The sequence below is a fragment of the Leptonychotes weddellii genome, chromosome X (genome assembly GCF_054177405.1).
Source record: "Leptonychotes weddellii isolate Sample4059 chromosome X, ASM5417740v2, whole genome shotgun sequence".
In the NCBI taxonomy this organism is placed as follows: domain Eukaryota; kingdom Metazoa; phylum Chordata; class Mammalia; order Carnivora; family Phocidae; genus Leptonychotes; species Leptonychotes weddellii.
In genome coordinates this window covers 17,858,093-17,865,098 of record NC_138385.1, presented here as the reverse complement: position 1 = coordinate 17,865,098, position 7,006 = coordinate 17,858,093, and the positions used below count along the sequence as shown (strand labels likewise).

The following is a 7,006-nucleotide window of genomic DNA, read 5'->3' as shown; positions in this document are numbered from 1 at the left end:
CTCTCTCTGTCAAATAAATAAATAAAATCTTTTTTTTTTTAAAGATTTTATTTATTTATTTGACAGAGAGAGAGAGAGGGAACACAAGCAGGGGGAGTGGGAGAGGGAGAAGCAGGCTTCCCGCCGAGCAGGGAGCCTGATGCGGGGCTCGATCCCAGGACCCTGGGATCATGACCTGAGCCGAAGGCAGACGCTTAATGGCTAAGCCACCCAGGCACCCCAAAATCTTTAAAAGAAAAAAAGAAAACACTGATTTTGAGACATCTTGACCTCTCTCTAAAGGCACTTCAGTGACTAGGTGGTAGTCCTGGCCTCTTCCCTTCAGCCCCAGGATCTAAATGTCAGTGGTCTCTTGGATCTCCTTGGGGGTGTCTTAGATGCTGCTTTTCCCAAAGTGGGGTAATGGGCTGGCCTCTCCTTTGATTCTGTGAGGTTTGAATGTGAATGTCTCTGTCTTATGGGAGCTTTACCCAGAGCTCTGGATTTCTGTTGGAGCAATAGGTCCCAAAGTTGGTTTTCTTTACACATTAGTCATCGCTGACCCAACCCTCCTTCTTAAACTGTCTATTGGCCACGCCTATTCTCTTGAGAACAGACTCAGGGCCAGGCTTCAAGAAGAATATTTTCCGGCTCTTTCATTTTTTTAAAAATCATAATTGCTTCCAGGTCACCAGACAATGTGAACCAAAATAAGCCTGGGGGAGTACTACCAGATTTAGTTTAACTGAGACCTTCTTAATCTTGAATTTCTAATTTATTGGCTCGATGGTAAGAGTCCAACCATGAATAAATGGGCAGGTTTCATGCTACGCATAAAGGGCCTAGTTGGGTTCCATATGTTGCCAGCGCCAATTGTTCTGCACATAGGGGGTCTTTGGCCCCAGAGGAAGCTATGTGATTCTGGGGAACTAGTTCACCGGATAAACACCCTGGCCAGCCATGTTCAAGGTTAACGTTTTACCAAGGTAAAGACATTTTGTCAGATAGATGCTGTATTATCTCCTTCCGCGTCCTCCCTTCCTCATACGCACAACGACCATACTTTTGCTTGTAATGGTTGTGAAATCTGCTTGTTTGGGCATCTACATTTCAAAACAAAACAAAACCTGTCCACCCAATCGGTAAAATCTCCTTTGAGCTTTTAGTGCTGCCCATCCCCTATTACCAGTTCCCCCTAACCCTGACTTGGATTATAATTTGATGTTCTTCCCCTTTTGATAACATTCTCTCTAAACTTTTCTAAAATGTCTGTGTTCAGTGCTTCCCCACAGCGTTTCAGTTTGGCCCACGATGGTGAAATATTTCAGGTTCCCCTATTTCATTTTTTCTCTTTTGGTTGTTATATTCTGTAGGCTTCTCTTTTATGCCTTTCACACCTGCCCTTATCTTCTAGCAGTTATTTTTTTTCTTTTGGATTTTTTTGGGGAGAGATCTCTACTTCATTATGGTTTGTCTTCTACTATCTGCTCACCCTCAGCTTAGCTGCTATTTTCACCATTTTAAAGTTATTGCTCTCCTGTTAGTCCATTTTCTTTTTGGCTTCCCCTGTTCTATAGTGTGCTGATTATGTCTGACTGCCTGCTCTCTGCTGTCTGCTCGCTGGATTCAGCCCCTTGCATCTTGGTCAGTGCCTCTACTTAAGTGTGTGTGCATGTGCCTGCTAGATTGAGATGTTGTATTTCTTTATTTTTTCAGCCCTGCTGATCACGCATGTGCTCCTTTGTTCCCACTGAGTTGGATGTGTCTTTCGAGTTTTTCCCCCCAGAGTGGGGATAGCTCACAGTGGTCCCACTGCCTTTTGGGCAGTGACCAGCATTTGATTCTGGGGCCATGCAGCTGTTCATTTCTTAACAATTACATGGTTGTGATATCTGGGAAAATCCTTTGAGGTATTTCGTATCCTTGTGCCCGTGCTTCCTGGGTCACTCGGGATTACCAGGTTTCTTCGAAGTTCCTTTTAGGACCTTTGCCTTTAGCCTTTGATGTGATGGTTCCCATCAGAGAGAGCAACAGAGAGATTAAGAAAGCACACCACACATGAGTGCAGGCTCTGTGAGTAGAAGCAAGTCGGCACACGAGTGTGCACACCAGAGGAACCTACCAAGTGTGGTGTGTCTGTAAGGTTTTTCCTTTTTGCTCACCTCTCCTGAGAAGGAGTGTACAGTGGAGTGGTTGCTAATTTGATTGGACATGATGGTGATGAAACGAAATGCTAGGCCTCCTGGACCAGAATCTCCAGGGCTGGGACTTAGGAATCTGTATCTTGAACAAGCTCCTTGGTGATTCTGGCTTGGGAGACCTTGGTGTACATTGGCCATCTTGACTCCTCCCGTCCTGTGTGGGTATTGACGTCATCAGTGCCTCTTTGGAAGTTCCTTTTGCTTACTCTCTGGCTCAAGAGGACCAGTCTTGCCTTCCTGTGCAGACCACTTAGCTCAGTGCCTTCTTGTCTGTGATATCTACCTCGCCTCCCCCCTCCTCTGCAAAGGCTACTGTTAATAGCAGCAGTGGGCTCTACATAGGAAGAGGGGCTGCCCTGAGAAATTCCTAACAGAAGAGTGGGAAGCCAAGGTGAAGCAAATATTCTATCTTCAGGATCTTGTGAAAATGAGGGTGCCTCCAGGTAGTCCTAAAATGTGTGGTATTGTCTGGTAATTATTTTGGTTTTTACTTGGTTTTCTTTTTATTGTTGTTGTTATTGTGGTTTTGGGGGGGTCTAAAAACTCCTTTATTTAGGTGGTGATATTTTATATGTTCTGTTTTCAAATGCCAGGATTCATTCCCCCCGCCTCTGATTTCTGTCCCAGGCCCTACAAACAACTAATCCCTTCTAAATAGAACAAAAATAAGCCCAAGAGTGTAAAAGCAATGGTGACTGACTTATATCTGCTGCCTACAAGTATTCAGATAGGCACTAAAATTTATACTTTGTGTTAAAATTCATCTTATGCAAGTATGACCCCTTTCATTGCTTGACTCTTCTCATGCTTCATAGGGAGAAAAGATGTTTTAAAAGTACCTGGTGTATTGGTCAACAGGCTGAGCTGTTGTTGTGTTTTGTTTTTAAAGATTTTGTTTATTTATTTGACAGAGAGAGACGCAGTGAGAGCAGGAACACAAGCAGTGGGAGTGGGAGAGGGAGAAGCAGGCTTCCCGTGGAGCAGGGAGCCTGATGCGGGGCTCGATCCCAGGACCCTGGGATCATGACCTGAGCTGAAGGCAGATGTTTAACGACTGAGCCACCCAGGTGCCCCTTGTTTTGTTTTTTTAAGTAGGCTCAAACTCATGACGGTGAGATCAAGACCCGAGCCGAGATCGAGAGAGTCTGACACTTAACCGGCTGAGCCACCCAGGTCCCTGAACTGTTGTTTCTTGAACTGGGATATTCCAAGATTCTAAGAAAAAGTCAAAACTTGATTGACCAGGATGTTCGGGGATAGGATGGGATCCGGGTGAACTGATTTGAAGCAGACAGTCAATCCATTTGTCTTACCCCTTGCTGAAATCTTTCTAAAATTATATATTAACCCGTATAACTGTCTTAGTAATGTTAAGGTTAATTTCCAGAAAAAGGTAAAATCATGAGTCTCATACAGATATAAAAATGAACATGCATTAAAGATTTTATTTTACTCGTTAATCAACAAGGGAACCAGACAGATATTAGAGCAGGTTCAAAGAAAAAGTCCAAAAGCACAAATTTATATGGAGTAAAGGAATTGAATTGCAAATGGAGGCAAAACTGGTTTTTTCCACAGTGGGGAGGGAAGTCAGTCCAAACTCTATGGGACAAGACAGAGTTTGCATATCCATCAGTTATCTGCAATTTACAGAGGTGCAAACCAGCTCAGAGACAATGAGCTATGCTGGAATGGGGCAGCTGCGAAGGGTGTGCTGTGAGCAGTGCGTGGTGCTTTCAGTGAAGTACAGCTTTCTTTTCTACAGTAACTAAGCCTGGTGGACACTTTTGGGGGGGGTTGATTTTGCTTCTTGTAATCTCTCAGGGTCATCACCTCAATTTCTCATCCAGGATTCAGTTCCATATAACACTCATTTACTGAGTACTTACTATCTCTAAGACATTACAGAGGAGGGACGCCTGGGTGGCTCAGTCGGTTAAGCGTCTGCCTTCGGCTCAGGTCATGATCCCGGGGTCCTGGGATCGAGTCCCGCATCGGGCTCCCTGCTCCGCGGGGAGCCTGCTTCTCCCTCTGCCTCTGTCTCTCTCTCTGTCTCTCATGAATAAATAAATAAAATCTTTAAAAAAAAAAAAAAAGACATTACAGAGGAACCAGACACCAAAAAGACGGTATTTCTCACCTTAAGTAGCTTGATTGGTGGGGGAGACAGACATGTCACACCCCCAGCTAACCACACTGTGGAGAAGAGTAAGAATCTGTGCTGTGGGAGAGGTAGGGATGAAACATTTGAGGAGAACCAGAGAGGGAAGAGTTAACCGATCAGGGGCTGGGGAGATGACATGATGACATTTAAGCCAGGCTTTGAGGGGTGACAGAGAGAGGAGGAGGGGCACAGGAGAGGCCATTTCAGGGTGAGGAAACAGCGAAGTCCTGAAACTGGATGATCTGTTCAGGGAAGGGTCAGGAGCTGGGATGGCAGAGGCCACAAGGAAATAGCAGGATGTGGCCAAAGAGGAGGCCAGAGGAGGTTTGAGGCCAGGTCAAGGAGGGCCCGGAATGCTGTGCTAAGAAATTTGGGCTTGATTCTGAAGACAGGAAAGCTACTGAAAGCTTTTGGTGGCAGGGGGCGACATGGTCGAATTGGTGCTTTAGAAGATGAATATATTGTAAAATCAAGAAATTGGAGGCAGAGGGACCAGTTAAGAGGCTATTGTAATATTCTGGATGAGAGATGATGAGGGCCTGCATCAGGGTGGTGGCAAGAGGGGCAGAAGGAGAGGATGGAGATGGCATGATTAAGGCTTGACTCCTGATTGGCTGTGGGCGGCGATGTTGTGGGGGTGGAAAGAAGGAGTTGAAGATGACACCACTGAAATTTCCAGGCGGGGGGATAGTGGTGCCATTAACTAAGATAGGAAACACGCTGGGCGTGGGGGGTGGGGAGCGGGTTTATGGGAACAGATAATGAGTTCGGTTTGAGACACATTGAGTTTGAGGGGCTCGGTGGACATCCAATTAACAGCGAGTTGCTGGCAGCTGGAAATTCTGGTCTGGGTCTGAGGAGAGAGGTCGGGTCTAGAGATACAGATTTGGGAGTCTTTGGTGCGGGAAGGGGAGAGTTGTAACTGGGGGAGCTCTGGAGCTGGAGAGAAGGAAGAGCGGGGTTCACACAACCCCCCTTCCCCCCCCCCGCCACACACACACCGAGAGAGGTGGGGTAGGGGAGAGCCAACGAGAGCCAGACTGAGCTAGGGAGCCAGAGACAGAAGGAGGGCAAGAGAGACAGAGGGAGACAGAAAGACAAGAGAGGGGGACTGACGGCTGAGGCGAGGACAAAGAGTAGAGGGGAGGGGGACACAGAGGAAGGAAGAAGGGAAAGAGGAGGAAGAGAAGGAAGAGATAAAGGGAGCCAGAGGGAAACCAAGGATGAGGAAAGAAAGGGGGGAAAGGACCCGGGCAGGAAAGGTGGGAGGGGGAGGAAGGTGGAGGAGCACAGACTGCGCCAAGAGAGATGGGAGAGAGGGAGAAGAGAAGCAAGGAAGAGGGGAAGAGAGAGACAGCTGGGAGAATAATAGGGGGAAGAGGGAGGTGAGGAGGAGTAGTAGAGGGGAATAGGAGAAAGAGAAATTGAGAGGGAAGGGGAAAGGGAAAGAGAGAGATGGGGGTAGGGAGGAAAAGAGGCAAGGGGAAGAGACGGGGGCTGGCAGAGGTGAGGAGAGACCAGGCAAGACCAGGGCTAGGGTTCCGGGGTGGGTGGAGAGAGAGCCTTGGAGAAGCAAGCAGGCACTGGGTCAGGAAAGCCAAGAGAGGGGCAAGTACAAAGAAAGGCAAGGGCAGCAGTAACCTGTGCTTCGGAGAGAGGGAGGAGGGTGAGGACCAGGATGAGGCTGGGGGGCTGCGGGGCTGTGGCTCTGCTGTCCTGGTGCTGCCTCCCTCCCTTGCTTGGGGACTTTGCACCAGCCACCTGACCTCCTGGCTCTTTCTGGATCTTAGCTTGCAGCCTCCTGCCCTAGGACCTTTGCATAGATTGTTCCTTCTGCCGGGAATGCTCTTCCCCCCCGATGATACACACATGGCTCACCCCTTCGCTTCCTTCAGGATGTTTAAATGTCTCCTTCCCAGCAAGGCCTATGCTGGTTACCCCTTTTCAAAACTGTAGCCCATTCTGCGTGCCTCCCCCCACCGACCATCGCCATGCCCCTTAGCCTGTGTTATACCACCTTCTAACCTTCTATAACAGGAGTCATTTAATGAGTGTATTGTCCATCTAATCCCACGAGAATATAAGTTCCATGAAGGCTGGGATTTGGGGTCTTTTTTGGTAGTCGTTGAATCCCCAGTACCTGGGACCGTGCTGGCACATAGCGGGAGCTCAATAAATATTTGTTGGATGAGCAAGTGCTCTTGTGTTGAATATGGACAATCTCTGAAGGTTATATAAAGAATAAGCGAAACAAACCCCTGATGTGACTATATTGTACTGATTGACTTCTTGGGAAAGTGGAGAACAGCAGAAAATTCTGATCACTGAGGGTTCTGTTCAGCTGAGCTCCGATGAAGAAGACTTTTAGCTAACTCGGGACTTTAAGGGTCTCAAGACAAGCTCATTGGGTAAACTGCTTTTTCTTGATGCCTCATTTTCTCTACAATTGGCTGTGCAGTGGTTGTCAACAGCGACAGCTGGACATTAGCTGCTGAAGGGGGTGGTAGGTCATGGGGATGACAAGTCTGATAGAAAGGGACAAGGACAGAAATGTGTGGTTTGTGATGGAACATTGTTTTTTGTTTGTTTGCTTGTTTGTGGTCAGAGTACAAAGAGTATTGCATCTGATTTTGAGGGAGCTTTAAACCAGCTTAAGTATGTG

The 7,006-nt window shown here is 47.3% G+C and overlaps 1 protein-coding gene across 1 annotated transcript in view; it reads left to right on the top strand.

Annotated features, from left to right (window-relative positions):
• Window positions 1–7,006, top strand: part of BCORL1 (BCL6 corepressor like 1) — a gene marked incomplete at its 3' end in the record, with an annotated part of 62,666 nt that overhangs the window by 12,604 nt on the left and 43,056 nt on the right. The gene's annotated exons all lie outside the window — the stretch shown is intronic.